The sequence below is a fragment of the Schistocerca cancellata genome, chromosome 7, assembly GCF_023864275.1.
Source record: "Schistocerca cancellata isolate TAMUIC-IGC-003103 chromosome 7, iqSchCanc2.1, whole genome shotgun sequence".
In the NCBI taxonomy this organism is placed as follows: Eukaryota; Metazoa; Arthropoda; class Insecta; order Orthoptera; family Acrididae; genus Schistocerca; species Schistocerca cancellata.
The window spans coordinates 181,816,242-181,839,485 of record NC_064632.1 but is presented as its reverse complement, the minus strand read 5'-3'; positions in this window follow the sequence as shown (position 1 = coordinate 181,839,485).

Below are 23,244 nucleotides of genomic sequence, written 5' to 3'. Positions count from 1 at the left end.
AACGTTCCTCGAAAAGAACGTTGCCTTCCCTCTAAGGATTCGCATTCGAGTTCGCGAAGCATCTCCCTGATGCATGTCGATCGCACATATCGGTGACAATTCTAACAACCGCCTCTGAATTGGTTCGATGTCTTCCATTAACCCGACCTGATGGAGATCCCAAGCACTCGAGCAGTACTCAAGAAAGACTCGCACTCGTGTCCATATGGGTTCTCTTTTATAGATGAACCACACTTTCCTAAAACTTTCCCAGTAAACCTAAGTCGACCAATCGCTTTCCCCATATGCTCGTTCCATTTCATATCGCTTTGCAACGTGACGCTTAGATATTTAATGTACTTGACTGTGTCAAGTAGCATACTACTAATACTGTATTCGAATATTACAGGATTGTTTTTCAAAAACATGGTTCAAATGGCTCTAAGCACTATGGGACTTAACATCTGAGGTCATCAGTCCCCTAAACTTAGAACTACTTAAACCTAACTAAACTAAGGACACCACACACATCGATACCCGAGGCAGGATTCGAACCTGCGCCCGTAGGAGCAGCGCAGTTCTGGACTGAAGCTCCTAGAACCGCTCAGCCACAGCGGTCGGAGTCTTGTTTTTCCTACTCATCTCTATTAATTTACGTTTTTCTACTTTTAGAGCAAGCTGCCATTCATCACACCAAATAGAAATTACGTCTATGTTATTTTGTATCCTCCTATGGTCACTCAAGGCAATGGCCTTGCCGGAGTGGATACACCGATTCCCGTTAGATCACCGAAGTCAAGCGCTGTCGGGCATGGCCGGCACTTGGATGGGTGACCATTCAGGCCGCCATGCGCTGTTTCCATTTTTCGGGGTGCACTCAGACTCGTGATGCCAACTGAGGAGCTACTCGACCGAATAGTAGCGGCTCCGGTCAAAGAAAACCATCGTAACGACCGGGAGAGCGGTGTGCTGACCACACGCCCCTCTTATCGGCATCCTCACCTGAGGATGACACGGCGGTCGGATGGTCCCGATGAGCCAGTTCTGACCTGCAGACGAAGTGCTTTATGGTCACTCAAAGACGACATCTGGCAGTACACCAGAACGTTATCAGCAAACACCCGCACACTGCTGCTCACCGTGTCCGCCAAATTATTTATGTATGTCTTCAAACCCGGCGTTCTCAGCGAGGTGGCTGTTGTTTGACCAGCTCAGCCAAATTGAAATAGGGTAGTCTGAAAAGCGCTTCATGGTGTTGGAGGGTAGGTTTTGATGAGGAACAATTGGTCAGAGAAAAATTAGATATGTTTTCGTTCTCGAGTTAATTGTCATTGAAGTTGTGCGCCAGATTCAAGTGGTCTGCCAGAGACGGAGTCACCAGACGTGTTCTTCTTTTGGTTTCCTAAAGCTGAACAAGAGAGCGATACAAAAACTGGTCATGGGACGGTAGTATATATCGAACCCGATTCAAAGGCTGCACAGTCTCGTGCACTGTCATGTACGCTATGAGAACAACTGATACTAATTGTATATGGCGGGTCGCCTGAATCTGCGCTCGCAACGGCCTCATTGACTCACCTCCATGCTAATTAACACAACGTATTGCACTTTTTTCTGAATAATTATTTCTCAGCACAACCTACCATGTAACACATTTACAAGCATTTCAATCTGTTTCTGACCACCCTGTATATGTTCTAGTAGCTATTCAGAGATGATGAGCCTTAGACTGCGGTTGAGGACTGCAACAAATCAATCTTTGGAGACCACAACACATTTATTTGTATATTCGCCTTTTCGTATAGACTGAAAATTAGTATTTGATCTCTCCGGTCTTTTGCAGTTTTATTCAATTTTTCAAAGAGTATTTTCTATTCCACCCCATCAAAAGGCTTCTTTCGGACAACGAATGCGGCATACGTCGTCCTTTGGATCTTTCTTAGATGGTTCGTAGTGCCATTTCAGCTCCCCTGCTCCCTTTTCCTTTTCTGAATCCACTTGGATGGATTATTTTAGCTTTCAGTCTTTACGTAACAATATTGACAAGAATTTTTAAGCATGACTTAGAATACTTCCGGAATACTTGACAGACTGACGAAAAGCTGTTCGGAGTCGATACTAGGTACAGAATTGCATCTTTGCAGTAAGCCTGTGGTAACTGCTACACGAGATAATAGAACTGTAAAAATCGAAAATTAAGTATTGAAAGTTGCAATGTAACTGCTATGTTTCAAAGGGAGGCTGCAATTACAAAAGGAGTGAGACAGTGATGTACCCCACATTATATTCGAAACGTACATCAAGCAGGAAGGAAAATCATGAAGAACTTTGAAAACAGGGTTGAAGTTCAGGGCGGAGGTGGCACTGTAATTATATCAAAGGTGGCTAAGGACTTGAAAATGATTCTGCAAGAAAAGTTATAAGCTAACACTTAATATACGTAAAAGAAGGATTATGAATTTTAGACGAAATGTTTCAAATGATACTGAAAGAATTAGATTGGGAAATAAGTCACTGAAAGCAAGAGACGTGGTTATTATTTCTGTAAGAAACTACCTAACGACGGCAGAAGTAAGGAGAATGCATCAAAATGTAGTCAAACAATAGGAAGAAAAACTTTTTTTTAAAAAGGAAAATATGCGAACATAGAATAGAAATTAAAGAATTCTGATGTCATTTTGATATTAGGTCTAAAAATTTGCTTCCGGCGTGTTGCAATAGATGGCAGTAGTGGCAAGCCGTGGCGCAGTTAGCAGGTCGTAACTGTCATACAGTAAACTTTGACATTTGTAAACATAACGCCAGCAAAACATTAGTCGATTTGTGATTGCATCATAAAGGAATTTTGCGACTGCATTTCTTAACTTAAGAAACCAGTTCTCGTAATTTGCGGGAAGTCCTAAGTTCTGCTTTAACATGAAGCAGTCTGCTGCGGAGGCTCATAAAATGTTGGGTAAAACCTATGACGAGGCACCTATTAAAGAAAGAACGTGCAGAGACAGATTTCAAAGCTTCGAGAACGGTGATTTTGACGTCGAACACCGGCACCTCTGTGGAAGAGAGAAGGTTTTCGAAGCTACTGAAACTGGCGGAACCAGTCACAGGTGATCGTTATCGAAAACAACTGATGCATTTGAGCGGAGCACTGAAGTACCAACGGCCACAATACACCGATAGGCATGAAAAGGTGATTTTGCGACATGACATTTCTTTACATCATGTCACAAAACCCGTCACAACATACTTGGAAACATTGAAATGGGAAGTTCTACACCACCCACCGTATACTGGAGACATTCCCCCTTGCCCCCCTCCCCCCGCCCCCTGACAACATCTAGATCTACATCTCAGCAAGTCACCTTACGGTGCGTGGCGGAGGGTACCCTATACCACTACTTCTCACTTCCTTTCCTGTTCCACTCGCAAACAGAGGAACGGAAGAACGATTGTCTATATGTCTCTGAATGAGCCCTAATTTCTCGTATCTTATCTTCGTGGTCCTTACGCGTATTGTGTGTTGGTGGCAGTAGAATCTTTCAGCACTCAGATTGAAATGCCGGGTCCCCAAATTTTTATAATACAGGGTGATTCAAAAAGAATACCACAACTTTAGGAATTTAAAACTCTGCAACGACAAAGGGCAGAGCTAAGCACTATCTGTCGGCGAATTAAGGGAGCTATAAAGTTTCATTTAGTTGTACATTTGTTCGCTTGAGGCGCTGTTGACTAGGCGTCAGCGTCAGTTGATGCTAAGATGGCGACCGCTCAACAGAAAGCTCTTTGTGTTATTGAGTACGGCAGAAGTGAATCGACGACAGTTGTTCAGCGTGCATTTCCAACGAAGTATGGTGTTAAACCTCCTGATAGGTGGTGTATTAAACGTTGGTATAAACAGTTTACAGAGAATGGGTGTTTGTGCAAAGGGAAAAGTTCTGGACGGCCGAGACGGCTGGAGATGTTAGAGAATTGGCTGTTCCCTCAGCTCGAACAAGAAGCACAACAATTCATATTTCAGCAGGATGGAGCGCCACCACATTGGCACTTATCTGTCCGTAACTACCTGAACGTCAACTACCCGAGGCGATGGATCGGCCGCCAGGCAGCCCGTGACAGAGCACTTCATCACTGGCCTCCAAGAAGCCCTGATCTTACCCCCTGCGATTTTTTCTTATGGGGGTATGTTAAGGATATGGTGTTTCGGCCACCTCTCCCAGCCACCATTGATGATTTGAAACGAGAAATAACAGCAGCTATCCAAACTGTTACGCCTGATACGCTACAGAGAGTGTGGAACGAGTTGGAGTATCGGGTTGATATTGCTCGAGTGTCTGGAGGGGGCCATATTGAACATCTCTGAACTTGTTTTTGAGTGAAAAAAAACCTTTTTAAATACTCTTTGTAATGATGTATAACAGAAGGTTATGTTATGTTTCTTTCATTAAATACACATTTTTAAAGTTGTGGTATTCTTTTTGAATCACCCTGTAGATTCCCTCTAAAAGAGCGTCGCCTTCTCTCCAGGAACTCCCATTTGAGTTCGGGAAGCATCTCCGTAACACTTGCGTGTTGTTCGAACCATCGGTAACAAATCTAGCAGCCCACCTCTGAAATGCTTCGATCTGCCTGTTGTCCTTCATCCATGTATGTATGTATTAAACCAGGGCCTGTGAGGCTTCGTCCCGCAGTAGTCCTCAGTGGTTCACAACCCCACAACAGGCCACAGCAGTCCACCCATCCCACCGCCGCTCCACACCGAACCCACGGTTACTGTGCGGTTTGGCTCCCAGTAGACCCCCCCCCCCCCCCTTGCCCCTCCGGAATGTTTCATACGAGACGAGTGTAACCCCAAATGTTTGTGTGGTAGAATAATTATGGTGTATGCGTATGTGCAAAAGGTGTTTGCACAACAGGCAGAATAAGGGGAACCAGCCCGCATTCGCCGAGGCAGATGGAAAACTGCCTTAAAAACCATCCACAGGCTGGCCGGCACACCGGACCTCGACACTAATCCGCTGGGCGGATTCATGCCGGGGACCGGCAAGCCTTCCTGCTCGGGAAGCAGCACGTTAGACCGCGCGGCTAGCGAGGCCGGCTTCATCCATAGTTCTCAGTATATCATGTGACAAAAGGGCAAACCGAGTTTCTCACGAGTGATGCTATCTAAAAACATGCTGATTCGTGGACATAAGCTTCTCAATCTCAAGGAAGTTTAACATGTTCGAAGTGAGAATATGTTCAAGGATTCTGCAGCAGACAGAAGTTAGGGATATTGGTCAGTAATTTTGCGGTTGCGTTCTTTTACCCTTCTTATATACTGGAGTCGCCAGCTAACACCATTTTCAATCAATGGCACACAGTCTGGTGATGTGACCAAGTGCATAATTATATCTATTCATTGATCTCCTCAAAAGACGTCCAGTTCTTCCTCCATTGAACTCGTGAGATGATCGAAAAATGGGAAAAAGTAGTGGTCAGCGATTGCCGATATGTGAATCGTAAATTTTTAGTAAATCTTCGTAATAAAGCCTTTAACTTTGAGGAAAAACTCCGGAAGGAAAGTTGTTGACATAATAATATTTGGTACTTCGGAACTTGCAAATCTCAATTCTTTATTTACTAGCGGACTAGTTTCGGGTTGTGTCCCATTTTAAAATCATCCTACAGGACAGAAAACCAAATTTACAGTTATGTACAATACAGGTATTACCAAATTTTTAAGGGCACGCCAGAAATACAGAACGTATCGTTTTGAGATTTATGTACCAGACAGTCAAAATGGTATTTCCAAAAATACAAGAAACATGTTAAGTTAAATATATACGTATTTACATTCTTGACATTTTTCCCCATTTGATGCCCGTTTTGTGCACCTTCATCTTCATGCCTCTCTTCCCGTTTTCTAGCCCCCCATCCTCTCCCTATCTCTTCTTCCCTCCCCCTCCCTCTCCTGCCCCTCAACAACCCACCTCCACCCCATACGGCACGATCATGAGTGTGTTTAGGCTATGTCTTCACTCAGGATGGCAAGTAGATTCTTGGAGCTTTGTTTTTACCTGGGACATGTCAGAAAAAAAACTGTTTTATCTGCAGGTTTGTTATGCTGAAACTTTTACGCTTGTAAAGAGCTGGAAGTGATGCATATTTTTTAATGTCCTACTATTTGTTTTTTTCAGTGCTAATGTTATGGTTCACAGTAATGATTTCTACGTGTCAACATGGCATAGAATTTTGTCATACGCGCTGTGCTTTACTGTTAGTTGATTTTAAGTATTTGACTGTTTTTGGGGTAAAGATTTTAAAACTGTCAATTTTGTTGACTTCTATTGTTATTATATTAATTGTTGTATTTTTGATAATTGTAAAATATTTTCTATATTCTGATACGGAGCCCCCTTCCCGAAGTTTCCTTACGAAGGCCGGAAGATTAGACTGTATGCGCTGCAACTGATCATTTGCGTTGTAAGTGCTGCCCAGAGGTGAAGAGTTTGGCACAGGAGAGGCATTCGTGGTGGGCATCATCAAACCAGTCAGAAGACTGATGACTTATATATTGACATGTTTCCTGTATTTTTGGAAATAACATTTTTACTATCTGGTTCGCAAATCTTGAAATGATATGTATGATTTGTATTGTACATGATGGTAAGATTGGTTTTCTGTCCCGTAGAACGGTTTGAAAATGTGTCCCCGCCCGAAACTAGTCATGAAGTAAACTAAAAATTACATTTGCAACTTTCGTGGATTTCCGTTCCATTAGTTAACAGAAGTTGCCGATCTGCAATTCCTCCAGCAGTTCGTCCCTGATATGGCTGAAACGAAGTCTTGTGTCGTAGTGAAACGTGGTTGATAAGCAGTACGGACACGAAGAGAATACAATGTTTTGAATCGTGTAGTTAACCAAGAATGTGGATGATCTCTTTGTGTATCGGATAACAACTGAATCGAATGGGGAAGAAACGAGCGTTTGGCATAAAACAAGAATGTAAACGTTTGTAGAACATATATTACGTCACAAAAAATGGTTAATTTGGTAGTGGAAGGAATGGTGTGTGGGTGGGGGTGGGGGGGTGGGGAGGGGGTTGCGTGGGGGTAAAGTTCTGGAGGGAAGTATGTTTATGAGTTCGCACGTTGCAACAGTCGTGTAGAGATGTAGAGAGACTAGCTCAACATTTCTCAACCGCTGTGTTGCGACAAACTAGTATGTCGCGAATGTATGTCGGGTGACTCTCTAGATTTTTTTCATGTCTTCTAATCATGCGCAAATAAAATGTCTAGTAGATAAAAAATTGATCGCCAAATAGTTGCCTGGAGTAATGTCTTTCTCAATGTTTTTCCGTAGTAAAAAACGGTTGTGCACTGATGTGTCGGACCATCTTTTGCCCTGTGTAGGGCAGCAGCTCGTCGTTGGCTGGACTCAACTAGTCGTTTGAAGTCTCCTGCTGAAATACCGAGCCATGCTGCCTCTACAGTCGTTCATAACTGCCAAAGTATTGCCAGTGCAGGGTTGTGTGCCCATACTGACCTCTCGATTATGTCCCATAATTGTCCGATGGGATTCATGTCGGGCGATGTAGGTGGAAAAAGAATTTGCTCTAATTGTCCAGAATGTTCGGCTACCAATCGCAGACAGCTGTTGCCCGATGACATGGAGTGTTGTCATCCACAAAAATTCCATCGTTGTTTGGGAACATAAAATCCATGAATGGTTGCAACTGGTCTCAAAGAAACCGAACATGACCATTCCCAGCCAATGATCGGTTTAGTTAGACCAGTTCACCCAGTTCATTCCATGAAAACATAGCTCACATCATTCTGGAGCCACCAGCAGCTTGCACAGTGCCTTGTTGGCAACGTCGGTCCATGGCTTCGAGCGGTCTGCAACACACTCGAACCTCACCTTCATCTTTTACCAGCTGCAGTCGGGACTCATCTGACCAGGCCACTGCTTTCCTGTCGTCTAGGGTCCAACTGATATGGTCAAGAGCCCAGGAGAGGCGCTGCACGCGATTTCGTGTTTTTAACAAGAGAAACACGCTTTGGTCATCTGCAACCAATGACAAATTTCGTCACACTGTCCTAACGGATACGTTCGTCGTATGTGTCACATTGATTTCTGCGGTTATTTCAAACAGTGTTGCTTGTCTGTCAGCACTGACAACTCTGCGTAAACGCTGCTGCTCTCGGTCGTTAAGTGAAAGCCGTCGACCACTGCATTGTCCGTGGTGAGAGGTAATGCCTGAAATTTGGTGTTCTGGGCCCACTCTTGACACTGCGGATCTTAAAATGTCGAATTTCCTAACAGTTTCCGAAATGGAATATCCCACGTGTCTAGCTCCAACTGCCATTCCGCGTTCACAGTCTGTTACTTCCCGTCGTACGGCCATGATAACGTCGGAAATCATTTCACATAAATCACCTGAGTACAAATGACAGCGCTGTGGATGCCTTGCCCATGTATACCTCGATACGCGATACTACCGTCACCTACATATGTGCAGATCATTATCCCATGACTTACGACACTGCAGTGTAGGTACTTCATGTGTTTGCGATTTTACATATAGGAAGAAGACCATATGTAAGGATGCTGCGGAAGTTTAAAATGTGCTTTGGTGTGCCAAAAAAGAAAAAAGAAATGTTTGAGAAATGCGTGACTAGTGTATATCCCTGGCGCTGCGTCAAATTAGTGTTCAGATTGAAGACTGCAAGATATCAAAATGATTAGATTAAGAATAACTTGTGGAGCTGAACCAGGAACCGATCTTTACTTAGCAGTAAAAGAAACGAAAGCGTGTTTTTTATTTTTTATTTATTTACTTATTATTATTATTATTATTATTTTGCGAAACGTAACTTGTAGTCGAGGTCTCGCTACTGGTTCCAGACCAAGCTTCATTGAACGCGGCGTGCCTGCCGTTTTGCTCCAGCGACGCACGTGCCTAGCTGTGGAAGATAAAGCGACCAACCAGCACAACACACTGTATGGTAGGAGTGAAAGGCTATAATCTTGACTCTCTACAACTTGCAAGATGTAGATACAGACGACACATTTGTTCAAGGAAAAGAGCACCGTTACATAAACGGGTAATTTCTTAATGTCAAAGAATTGTAGTCGAGGTCTCGCTACTGGTTCCAGACCAAGCTTCATTGAACGCGGCGTGCCTGCCGTTTTGCTCCAGCGACGCACGTGCCTATCTGTGGAAGATAAAGCGACCAACCAGCACAACACACTGTATGGTAGGAGTGAAAGGCTATAATCTTGACTCTCTACAACTTGCAAGATGTAGATACAGACGACACATTTGTTCAGGAAAAGAGCACTGTTACATAAACGGGTAATTTCTTAATGTCAAAGAATTTTAACATCTCTGTACACACTTGTGAGAGCCACAGTCTTTCAAACAGCAGGACGCACAAGTTGCTGTGAGGAAAAGAAGACGGGGTGTATGAGTGAACGTCGGCGCCGTTGAGAAACTGCTGGAGACGATGAAAGTGAACAAAACTTCAGGGTCTGACAGACTCCCTGTCAGATTCTACACCGATTTCTTCTGGCTGAATTAGTCCCTCTTTTAACCACAATGAAACATAGATATTTGTAACAAAAATGCCCAGTAGTTGGAACAAAGCACAGATTATAACTTTCTACAAGATCGGTAGTACACGTGATTCACAGAACTTCCGTCGAATACCCTCCACATCCATTTTTTGTAGAATCTTAGAACATCTTTTGAGCTCAACTGCACTGAGGTCTTTCGAACAGAACGACCTCCTCCATGCCAGCTACCATGGAGTGCGAAAATATGGATCATATGTAATCCAACACGCGCTTTCCTCACAGCCATTGATCAAGGCTGTCAGGTAGATGCAGTACTATAGATTTTCGAAAAGTGTTTGACTCAGTATCACGTACAAGCTTGTCATCGAAAGTACCATTCAAACGAATTTTGCGACTGTATTGGGGATCACGTAGTAAGGGAGGACGCAGCATATTATCTGGGGTGGTGAGTACTCAACATAGGTAATTTCAGTTGTATCCCAAAGAAGAATGTTGGGCCCTTTGGCGTTCATCTTGGATATGAACGATCATGCAGACCATGTTAATAGTAAACTCAGATTTCTCGTAGACTAAGCACGTGGCAGACTTAGATTCATTGCTGTAATGCTACAGAGGAGTGATCAGTCTGAAACTTCTTTATTAAATACTTCACTTAAACTGCTGAGTGAAACTGAATGCAAGTGAACCTACTGTCTCTTTACTTATACTTATCATGTCAACACTGACTGACAATATTCTAGCGCAAAGCAATCTGACTGCTCAAAAAGGGGATAACCTGACCTCAAATAATTAATTCAAAAGAATGGCCCTGACTATAAAGAAATCTTAACAATAACCTATACATTTCATTAAGCACTTACCTCACAAAAATCTTCATGACACGACCTACTGCTATACAGCGAGCTTCAGTATTGCCAGCTAAATAAAAGATTCTAACTATTAAGCCACTAACTACTAATAGGCATGTGGTTAGCAAAGGAAAGATTTTGTTGCAAAACCAACTAATGTATTCTTTACGTTAATAATATGACATCCATTTCAGACATAAACATAAATCGTCATTGACATCTAGAGCACGTTGGGTGGCACGGGATACATGCGGACGTGCATTGTCCTGTTGGAACAGCAAGTTCCCTTGCCGGTCTAGGAAGTCGAAAATGTACAGATCGTTAGCCTAGACTAATACTTCAGACCTCTACCCTCCATCAATGCTAACTTCTCACATCTAACATCCATCACTGCTGGCCGTTCACCTCCAACTACCCAACAGTACTTCCATCACTGCTGGCGACTAATTTCCAACTGCCCAACAGTACTGGCGATTAACTTCCAACACCGAGTCCAACAAGCCACAGAGTCTCTTACAACGAAAGCGCAGTCAGAGATCCAATGCAAAGCGCTACACAGCGCTGCCAACATAGAAGCAGCCCACTTACAAGTCCACAAAAAGGAATGCTTACAAAATACTCGTCTGGCACATCCAGGATGTGGGACCCATACCAAAGAGAACTGCCGAGAATATTGGATGTATAGCCGGCCGGAGTGGCCTTGCGGCTCTAGGCGCTACAGTCTGGAACCGAGCGGCCGCTACGGTCGCAGGTTCGAATCCTGCGTCGGGCATGGATGTGTGTGATGTCCTTAGGTTAGTTAGGTTTAATTAGTTCTAAGTTCTAGGCTACTGATGACCTCAGAAGTTAAGTCGCATAGAGCTTAGAGCCATTTCAGCCATTTGAACCAATATTGGATGTATACAAAGAAGAATTTTTTTTTTTTTTTTTTTTTTTTTTGGAAATTTGCGGTAATGTCTTATGGGACCAAACTGCTGAGGTCATCGGTCGCTAAGCTTACGCACTACCTAATCTAACTTAAACTAACTTACGCTAAGGACAACACACCCACCCATGCCCGAGGGAGGACTGGAACGTCCACGGGGAGGGGGGGAGGGGGGGATGGGGGAGGGGAGCCGCCCGGGCCGTGCAAGGCACCATAGACCGCGCGGCCAAGAAGAAAAACGCGAATGGTCACAGGTTTGTTCGATCCGTGGGGAGCGTCACGGAGATGCTGAAAGAACTGAACTGACAAACAATTGAAGATAGACACTAAGTGTTCTGTGGAAGCCTACTTAGAATGTTCCAAGAACCAGCTTTAAGTGATGAATCCAGAAATACACTACAAACTCCTATGTATTGCTTCCATAAGGATTGGCAAGGACAAAATTTTACTAACTGCAGTGCATAGAGAGGCCTTTATAGAATCATTCTTCCTGACCTCCACATGTGAATGGAAAGGGAGCAAAGCTCTAATAACTGCTACAATGGGAAGTACGCTCTGCCGTACCCTCCGCAGTGGTTTCCAGAGCATGGATGCAGGTGTATATGTAGAGGAAGATCCGTGATAATTATCTGAAATGCTTCTAACGGCATATTTTATTTTATTTTTTCTTTCGGACCTTCTGAAGAAAATGAGACAACAGCCACAAACCATATAATGTGCTGACGTCAAAATTAACTCTGGTGCTAACTCATTTCTAAAACCAGTCTATTCACAGACATGACTTATTTATCATAGAATAGCTTTCACAAAACATAAAATGTAGCTAGTTGTTTGACAGAAAACACTCAAGCTGTGTGTTATTAAAAAGCAACAAAATTTGTTTATCTACAAAGTTACATTTGTTGTTGTGATGTGAATCACATTCCTACGTTGGTCCACTTCTGGCTCTTACGCAAGCAGCTGTTCAGCTTGGCACTGACTGTCAGAGTTGCTGGCTGTCCCCCTGAGCCATATCGTGCCAAATACACTCCTGGAAATTGAAATAAGAACACCGTGAATTCATTGTCCCAGGAAGGGGAAACTTTATTGACACATTCCTGGGGTCAGATACATCACATGATCACACTGACAGAACCACAGGCACATAGACACAGGCAACAGAGCATGCACAATGTCGCCACTAGTACAGTGTATATCCACCTTTCGCAGCAATGCAGGCTGCTATTCTCCCATGGAGACGATCGTAGAGATGCTGGATGTAGTCCTGTGGAACGGCTTGCCATGCCATTTCCACCTGGCGCCTCAGTTGGACCAGCGTTCGTGCTGGACGTGCAGACCGCGTGAGACGACGCTTCATCCAGTCCCAAACATGCTCAATGGGGGCCAGATCCGGAGATCTTGCTGGCCAGGGTAGTTGACTTACACCTTCTAGAGCACGTTGGGTGGCACGGGATACATGCGGACGTGCATTGTCCTGTTGGAACAGCAAGTTTCCTTGCCGGTCTAGGAATGGTAGAACGATGGGTTCGATGACGGTTTGGATGTACCGTGCACTATTCAGTGTCCCCTCGACGATCACCAGTGGTGTACGGCCAGTGTAGGAGATCGCTCCCCACACCATGATGCCGGGTGTTGGCCCTGTGTGCCTCGGTCGTATACAGTCCTGATTGTGGCGCTCACCTGCACGGCGCCAAACACGCATACGACCATCATTGGCACCAAGGCAGAAGCGACTCTCATCGCTGAAGACGACACGTCTCCATTCGTCCCTCCATTCACGCCTGTCGCGACACCACTGGAGGCGGGCTGCACGATGTTGGGGCGTGAGCGGAAGACGGCCTAACGGTGTGCGGGACCGTAGCCCAGCTTCGTGGAGACGGTTGCGAATGGTCCTCGCCGATACCCCAGGAGCAACAGTGTCCCTAATTTGCTGGGAAAGGGCGGTGCGGTCCCCTACGGCACTGCGTAGGATCCTACGGTCTTGGCGTGCATCCGTGCGTCGCTGCGGTCCGGTCCCAGGTCGACGGGCACGTGCACCTTCCGCCGACCACTGGCGACAACATCGATGTACCGTGGAGACCTCACGCCCCACGTGTTGAGCAATTCGGCGGTACGTCCACCCGGCCTCCCGCATGCCCACTATACGCCCTCGCTCAAAGTCCGTCAACTGCACATACGGTTCACGTCCACGCTGTCGCGGCATGCTACCAGTGTTAAAGACTGCGATGGAGCTCCGTATGCCACGGCAAACTGGCTGACACTGACGGCGGCGGTGCACAAATGCTGCGCAGCTAGCGCCATTCGACGGCCAACACCGCGGTTCCTGGTGTGTCCGCTGTGCCGTGCGTGTGATCATTGCTTGTACAGCCCTCTCGCAGTGTCCGGAACAAGTATGGTGGGTCTGACACACCGGTTTCAATGTGTTCTGTTTTCCATTTCCAGGAGTGTACTTTCCAATTGGCTCGTTATATCTTCAAAGTCCCGCGCTGGTTGGAGGGCCCTGCCCATAATGCTCTAAACGTTCTTAATTTGGGATAAATTTGTCGACCTTGCTGGCCAAGGTAGGGTTTGACAAGCACGAAGACGAACAATAGAAATTCTCGCCGTATGCGGGCGGTCATTATGTTGCTGAAATGTAACCCTAGAATGGCTTGCCATTGAGAGCAACAAAATGGGGCGTAGAATATCGTCGACATACCGCTGCGCTGTTAGGATGCCAGTTAAGATGTGTCTGGGATGCCTCAGACAGTGGTGGGATACCTACCTGATTGTCGCCCGCCAAACTGCCCGACAATCCGGAGTGATGGTCTGGGGTGCCATTTGTTTTCATGAGTATTAGTCCTACACAAAAAATGAACAGGATCTTTCTGTTCAAATGGTTCAAATGGCTCTGAGCACTATGCGACTTAACTTCTGAGGTCATCAGTCACCTAGAACTTAGAACTAATTAAACCTAACTAACCTAAGGACATCACACACATCCATGCCCGAGGCAGGTTACAAACCCGCGACCGTAGCGGTAGCTCGGTTCCAGACTGTAGCGCCTAGACCTGCACGGCCACTCCGGCCGGCGATCTTTCTGTCTGATATTTAACGTTGTTAACTTTTGCACTGGGATAAGTATTCGGTAGAAGATGTAGTTTCAAAATAGCTCTGAGCACTATGGGAGTCAACATCTTAGGTCATAAGTCCCCTAGAACTTAGAACTACTTAAACCTAACTAACCTAAGGACATCACACACACCCATGCCCGAAGCAGGATTCGAACCTGCGACCGTAGCAGTCCCGCGGTTCCGGATTGCAGCGCCAGAACCGAACGGCCACCGCGGCCGGCAGATGTAGTTTCCAAATTATTAAAGAAAAACGTACAAAATCAACTTTCAAACGCATTTTTCGTGAATAACTCGACACCTTGGCCTCCAGCGAAAACGTATCCCACAACAAAATTTAAATTCATTAAATTTCGTGCAAGAAGTTCCTGTTCGTGTTTTCTGTAGGACTAATATTTCGGCCGGCCGATGTGGCCGTGCGGTTCTAGGTGCTTCAGTCTGAAACCGCGTGACCGCTACGGTCGCAGGTTCGAATCCTGCCTCGGGCATGGATGTGTGTGATGTCCTTAGGTTAGTTAGGTTTAAATAGTTCTAAGTTCCAGGGGACTGATGACCACAGATGTTAAGTCCCATAGTGCTCAGAGCCATTTGAACCATTTTTTTGAACTAATATTTCGCACATAATGAGCGAGAGAATATGTACATAGTTCCTTAAAGTGTTGCGGGTTGCGTAAAACCTGTAGGTAAGGGCAGCTGACTCACCCTGAATATTAAAAAGTGATGCTACAGAAACGTAAAATAGTCGTACTTAAACAATCAAACTATTGTGAGGCTGGAAGATAGCCAAATACGGACTTGCAATATGGACTAGCGATTTTGAAACTTTGCTGGCAGATTAAAACAGTGTGCCGGACCGCGCCTCGAACTCGGGACCTTTGCCTTTCGCGGGCAAGTGCTCTACCAACTGAGCTACCCAAGCACGACTCACGCCCCGTCCTCACAGCTTTAATTCCGTCAGTACCTCGTCTCCTACTTTCCAAACTTCACAGAAGCTCTTCTGCGAACCTATCAGAACTAGCACTCCTGGAAGAAAGGATGTTGCGGAGACATGGCTTAGCCAAAGTCTGGGGGATGTTTCCAGAATGAGATTTTCACTCTGCAGCGGAGTGTGGGCTGGAAAGTAGGAGACGAGGTACTGACTGAATTAAAGCTGTGAGGACGTGGCACGAGTCGTACTTGGGTAGCTCAGATGGTAGAGCACTTGCCTGCGAAAGGTAAAGGTCCCGATTTCGAGTCTCGGTCCGGCACACAGTTTTAATAAGGAAAGTTTCATAACAGCGCACACTCCGCTGTAGAGTGAAAATCTCATTCTGGAAACAAGTGATTTTGTTTTAAAAGTGGTCTGGATACTAATGTGAAATGATCTAATTCAGCCGGCCGTGTGTCCGACCGGTTCTAGGCACTTCAGTTCGAAATCGCGCTGCTGCTACGGTGGCAGGTTCGAATCCTGCCTCGGGAATGGATGTGTGTGTTGTCCTTAGCGTAAGTTAGGTTGAAGTAGTTCTATGTCTAGGGGACTGATGGACCTCATATGTTAAGTCCCATACTGCTCAGAGCCATTTGAACCATTTGAATCTGATACAATTCAGCTTTACGAAAACACAACTCACACTCACTTTGTAAAATTGTTACACAAGTGTTCAAAACCATTTTATTACTATTGTGAAAAAATAAAACTTTTACGGTCGTCGTTATGATTTTATTTATTTTGTTGTAACTAGTTTCGGTACTTGAATACGCCATCTCAGGCCTGTATGCATAAAACAGTAACGATTGCATTATCAGCTTATCAATCAAGCAACATAAAAACGGAATGAGGAGGACAAGACTCTACAAGTGAATTTACAGCAAACATTTGATAGAAGGAACAGATACATCCATTGTCACATATAAAAAATACAGAATAACAAATTTCCACTCAATACATTGTACAATTATATAATTTATTAAAAACTTCTTTTAATAACTATTCGTGATTTTTGTTGACCGGCCGGACATACATTATCTGCAAACCCTGAAATAACCTACTGAAAGGGAAAATAACTATAGAAGGCGACAAAGGTATAAAGCAGGCACTACCTCATAAACAAGTAAAGCGAAGGAACATGACCTATGTGTCGTGTCAAAGTATGAAATGCCAAGCTGTACACAGTTGAGGGGCATACATTACGTGATATACATAAAATGAATGTCCGAGACGTGTTAAAAGACCGAATATAAGACCCCCCTCAGATCATAGCATATGTAGAACGTATGGAAAACGTCCACAAGAACACGTTCATGATGAAAAACATTCATGTGAAATTGCATCTATATGTCATGTACTGCCATGGAACAATCACACACAGGGACACTTAGTATCTCGCAAGGATGCAGAGCTTCATAAAGGATGACTCAACAATACATATACATGAAAGATCAGAAAAGCTTTCTGACTAGAACACCGGTCAAAAAGGACTCACATGTGTTAGACGCAAGTGATCACGAAGAAATAAGTGAGATCTAAAATAATATATATAGTTATGAATAAATATAGTGTAATCAGTACACGCCTAGGTCTTTCGACAACATTAAAACCAAAAGACATTACACCCATGCAATTAAAATTTTCAAACGAAAATACCAGTCACACAAGTCATGTAAAAGTCAAGCCACATTATTAATTGACCAGTGAGGAGGCCGCACAACATACCAGTAATTAAATCTTAAATAATTATAATAAGTCTGTCAAATGTAAAACTGTGAACGCGTGAGAGCAATCAGTAAGTTGGCGATATTATTACTCAGCAACAGCTGGCCGTTTGGAATGTGCTAGTAGCCAAGGTCACTTCATTACTGGGTTGCCTCTACGACATGCACACACAATGTGCCAACTTGCTAAGTTCACCTGTTCTACAATGCGGCATCTGTGTCATACCAACCCCTCTACATGTGAAACTTGTCAGAACAAGCAAAAGTAATTAGTCAGGCATTCCACAATCTTCAAGAATGTTGTATATCGCCGACTCGATAAAAATGCACGCCTGCTTTTGTCAGACGAGGAATGTAAATGCATAGTTAGCGAGTTTAGTCATCATGCTCCCTGCCTGCCTGCATTATGATACTTGACAACAATTGAGATGTGGAAATTTTTTTTATTTAAGGCTTTATTCGAACCTTGCACGTGTGCAAATTCTGCTTTACGTAATTTTTTGGATAAACACATTAAAAAAATCAGAGCGCCAGGACTCTTTTGAGTACGCTTTAAAGTACAGAGCGGTTACAATTAAACTTCCCCTACTTGAGAGGACAAACGATTCATCGCCAGACAATGAAACTTCGTGGAGAGATTGTGAAAGACAGCGAAACTGATGGTTTCGTCCACCTTCACATTATAGATATATAATGTCTTGGGTAGTAGAGCTATGGAGTTTCTAGCCCACAACTGACAGCCCTACCTATGCAAATCGAGAACTCAGTTCTGGTCCAAAACATACGCATCCTTACTACTAAGGCTTTATAAGGATATCATTGGAGAGCCTGAATTAAATTTATTGTTGTTGACAACTTCTATGCACAAGGTGGATAAATCTACACCAGATGATATGGACTCTGATGGATAGGCAGTGAAAGTCCTGTATGAAAAAAACCTAACTTCTTTCTACTTTGTCGATTTCAATCAAATTTTAAAACCATGTCTATCACGTAAAAATGTAGCAATGCCCAAGCTTTGAAGTCCAAAACTTCATGGTTTTTGAGTTTGGAATTATTAATACGATTCTGAATGGTATTTTTAAAAATCAACTTTTGGTACTCTGCTCTAGGTTTTAACATTTTAGACCTTTTAGGTACATTCACAAGGCATTGTTTTATGAGAAATGGTATTACTTTCACCATTTTTTCAAATTTAATTTATATACCGATAATTTTATTATCGGTGTATAAAAGTGTCAATAAAACTGAAAAACTACATTTTCTATAGCACTAACGCATAGAAGTGCTCCAATACTTCCTGGCTACTTCCATCAGAAGAGTCATGAGATTGGTTAATATTCACGACAAAAAAGTTCACATTGAACTTAGGAAAGCAAACTTATGGGAAGATCGGTTTTGAAATTTTATTAAAAACTGAAAGTAAGACACAGCTCTTTAAAATTCACCAGCACTATACTTTTGCCTCGGTGCTCTTGTGAGGCTTCTTCTTCTTGTAATTTCAAGACTAGGGCAATCATCTCTTGAATTTTTCCATCTCCAGACAGCATTTTGTAGACTGCTTGATCTCATGTTGTTATTGTTATCTAGATAAGCAGCTCTTCTTCTGGAAGAATGATAAAGTAGCGTTGGGACTCTTGATTTCTTCAGTCTTCAAGCAGCCCACTTTGAACTGAGAAACAGCTTCTCCAAGACATAAAAGTATCTATTTTTCGTTTTTTCTTTTTCTTTTGTACACTTGTACCACATGATGCTGTGAAGACTTCCATTACCATTTTATGTCTTGCCATTAGCGCCGATAGTGCTGCTACACAGATACTATCTTGACCACTTCGGCCGCTATTTGTGTACTACGGTCCCTTGCACAGTCCATGTTTCAGATATTTCTCAGACATGTAACTCGAATACAACTAAATCCTTTTGGGATCTAAGAGTAAACACCTCAAAAAAGCGAAATAGCCAATAAAACTTTCTTGAAAAAAGAAATTGATGTTTTAGGATGGAGTCTCAAGTTAATGGCCTACACGTTTCTGCAACCTCAATCATCTGAATTACTATCTGTCTATCTAAAGCAAATAGTTTGTGGTGACGACATTAGTATGCTGAAACGCATCGTCAGCACGTCGTGGAATCCTCCGAAAACATTCAAGAGCGCCCGGAGGTGTTTTAAAATGCGCTTCAAATCATAATCTGGCGAGTTCATACTTTGTTCAGAGCCGAGTGGGAGACATTTCACTGTTTCGGTGAAACGAATCCTTCGCTTAGGTTCAGAAAGCGTCTGTTTCGAAATAGGACTTCGACGAAACTCCATTCTCAAGTCTTCATTCATGTTTACCGCCAAGGTAGCAGTTGAATGTGTAGTCGTCATTCACCACAAATAATTTATTAACTAAGGACATGTAAGAAGAATTATCCAATGAAAATAATGGAGAAGATCATGTTCGTGAAAATATTTGTGGTGCTCATTGTTTATTAATTAAGAAGTATATCGAAGACGATTCGGTTACCTAGGAGGAAGCTTTATCTGATAAGAAGTACCGTAATTTCATGCTAATTATGCTGCACAACAGCCTGGTACTACGGCTGACAACTAGCTGTTAACGTAGAGAAATGTAAAGTTTTGCTCCCCACAGAACGTTAAAGTAGAGCAACCATTGACCACAAAATTCATAAAATACAATTGGAGCCACCCATGTCATTAAAAAAAGCCGGGGAGTAATAAACTTAGGAGACATGAAATACCCTGTCAGTGTTGGATAAAGTGAATGCAGGTATATTGATCGATAATAAGTGGAACTGCGATTTGTGTACACAAGAAAGAGCAGACGTAATATACAGACAGACTGAGATGAATGAAAGAGTTATACGCATACACCTTCCGTGTCAGTGGATACAGCATCCCTCCAAGTTTCGATTCGTAATACGCACTGCGGCGTAGTCGCACGAAGAGGGACCTACTAGTGGGTAAGCATGTTAGAACATGGCATATACTGAAACGATGCGTATTTTTCGTGGCTTTGATTTCTCTACATTGGAGTGCATTGTTAGAGCTCAGCGACTATTTCACACCACACATCTGGTTTTAGAACCAACAGATAAAACAGTCCCTGGGTTGCAAAACACAGTCTGTGAGGCTGGTTGCATGCGGTGCGAAGAAAACAGGCCGGCAGCGACTGCCAGCAGAAAAAGAGGAGCGTGTGTGACAGTCATTCGTCAAGAGTCCGAACAAATCGACTCGTGCGAGCAGAGAACTGCGGTACAGCAGTCAACTGCCTGGCGTATTCTGCGCCGACGTCTGAGTGTAAAATCTTACCGGCTGCAGTTATTATCAGGGGACGGGAGAGAAATGTAGTTTCTGTGCCTGTCGATATCTGTTTGTCATTTTGTCAGCTTACTGCGTACTTCAGGGTCATGTCAAAGACATGTTAAGGTTAGAGTGACTTGTTTACTAGTAAATAATTAAATCTATGTTTTGCGGACTTGTGAAGCGACTTAAACCACTTAATAAAAAGCAGGTCTTCCGATCCAGACTGTAGGCCAATTAGGTTCCTTTCCGAGCATCCTGACGCTATAGCTCTGTACTTAACAATCATGTATAACCGCTCGCTCAACGAAAGATTCGTACCGAAAGACCGGAAAGTTGCACACCTCACACCAGTATTCGAAAAAGGCAATAGGAATAATCCACTAAATTACAGATCCATATCATTAACTTCGATATGCAGCAGGATTTTGAAATATATATTGTATTTGAACATTATGAATTACCTCGAAGAGAAGGATGTATTGACACATAGCCAACACGGATTTAGAAAACATCGTTCTTGTTGAACGCAAGTAACTCTTTACACACACGATGTTTTGAGTGCTATCGACAAGGAATTTCATATTGATTCCGTATTTCTGGATTTCCAGAAGGCCTTTGACACCGTACCTCAGAAGATGCTAGTAATCCAATTGCGTCAGAGAGCTCACAGTTCGTAGTAATTGATGGAAAGTCATCGAGTAAAACAGAAGTGATTTCTGGCGTTCCCCAAGGCAGTGTTATAGGTGCTCTGCTGCTTCTTATCCACAGAAACGATTTAGGAGACAATCTGAGCAAATGTCTTAGATTATTTGCTGTCGTTTATCGTTTATTAAGGTCATCAGAAGATCAAAACCAACTGCAAAACTGGATGATGAAAAATGGGCCCTCTATGACAATTCAAAGCACAAAAGGCAGTGGCTCTCTGCGAATGAATCGCCACGAAGTAAGCTAACCCGGGTTTCAACCCCAAAAAGGCGCTTTTGTGTATTTGGTGGTGTATTCGCGGGTTCGTTCATTTTGAAATGCTGAAAGTTCGGCAAACCGTGAATATTGACCTTTAATGTTAACAACCAGATCGAGCAAATCAATCATTAATTGAAAAGTGCCCAGTGATTGTCAATAGAAAATGTGTTCATAGTATCCTTGGATTTGCTGCCGGATTCTAAAATTAACATGCCTCGATATTTCGGCGATCCCTCTCTCTATCATCTGTTGTTATACCACCGAAAACAGACGCCAAGGCTGCAAATCGTCGTTTATGTAGGCCTCCGTAGCATGCACGGCGCGTGGCTCGTTCCCCCAATCTGGCGCCCGTACACTGTTTTCTGTGAGGACAGCTGAAAGACGCTGCTTACAAGGACATACCAACTTCGTATTACTGTAACAATTGATGATATGCAACCACGTATTACAGTAGCCTGCTCGGACATCTCCTCCGAAATGCTAGCACGTGTGCAGCAGTCGTGCCATACCACACTGGAAGTGTGTATTGCCGCTGCCGGTGGTCATTTTCAGTACAAACTGTGACGGTTAGTTGTCTCGTTACTGGTCAGAATCTACATAACTAGTGTATGCACTTATGTTGCTCTTCAGTGTGTGCTACTACAGGTATTGTGCAAGTATCGATGTGGGAATTGTGTGTTTGCACAAAAGGTACACTTTGTAAGTATTATTACTATCTGTTTATTGGCTACCAGTAAGAGCCCCAGACTTTAAATCCATTCTGTGAAAACCGCACATTAATAGCACATTCCATTTTCGCAATATTTGCAGTGCAGTTTTTTGGTGATTCACCCTGCATACTTCGTTAGCACTGGAGGCACGCCGGCTGTGAACCGATATGCTGTAAACGTCGTCAGACATTAAAGGGTTATAATCGAGGGAGTGCGAGACGCAATACTGGCTAATTGAACAATGTGGAACACACTAACTACGAAATGGAATCCTCATGCTGCCTAGCATCAGCTGAGCCAAATTCACCTGAAGGGAAACGCAACCTTTGAAAGAACGACGTAGAAGGGATAACTTAGATGATGCACACCAGCTGATAGAAACAATGAACAACAAAATCAAAAAGGATGAAAATAAGGTGAAATTTAACATCCAGGTCGTTATGAACTGAGCACTGACTCACCTGCTCAGCTGAAAAAGACCAAGGCAGAAATTTGACAGCATTCTCAGTTGCCATAAGAAAATCATGTTCAGACTCAGCGTGCACTATTTATATAATTTTAATACTACGACCCATTTACTTTACCATCACAGTCTGTTCCTAGCTAGTGCTACATTTCCAATGACTTAAACCTCGACGAAACGTTAACACCAAGATGTTTTCATTCTTCCTATAGAACCGAGAGGTAAATCTGTAGCATCCTGGCAGACTGAAACTGTTGCCGGTCCGAGACTCGAACTCGGGACCTTTGCCTGTCGCGGCCAAATGCTCTACCGGTTAAGCTAGTCAAGTACGACTCACGACCCATTCCGCTGCAGAGTAAAAATTTCTTTCTGGAAACAGGGGTAATTGCTGCCAGTGTAGCACGTTTTTGAAATAAAGCACCTTTCAAAACATAAACAAAACAGCAAATTTCATGCTCTACTGAACCATAACCTTCCCATTTGTCGACATGTCACGTTTCACAACGTTTTTCTCTGGATATTTAAAGACGGTTGTGTACAGACTAGAGCCGTCACTCACGAAAGTCAAGATTCTCTGGTTGTCGGAGTACAGGTCGACTTACAGGTAAGACACTATGCACAGAGCACAAGTTTCAAATTTCGAGGACAACTTTCTTCTTAAAGACTAGGCAACTGGCAGCTGAAACAATAAC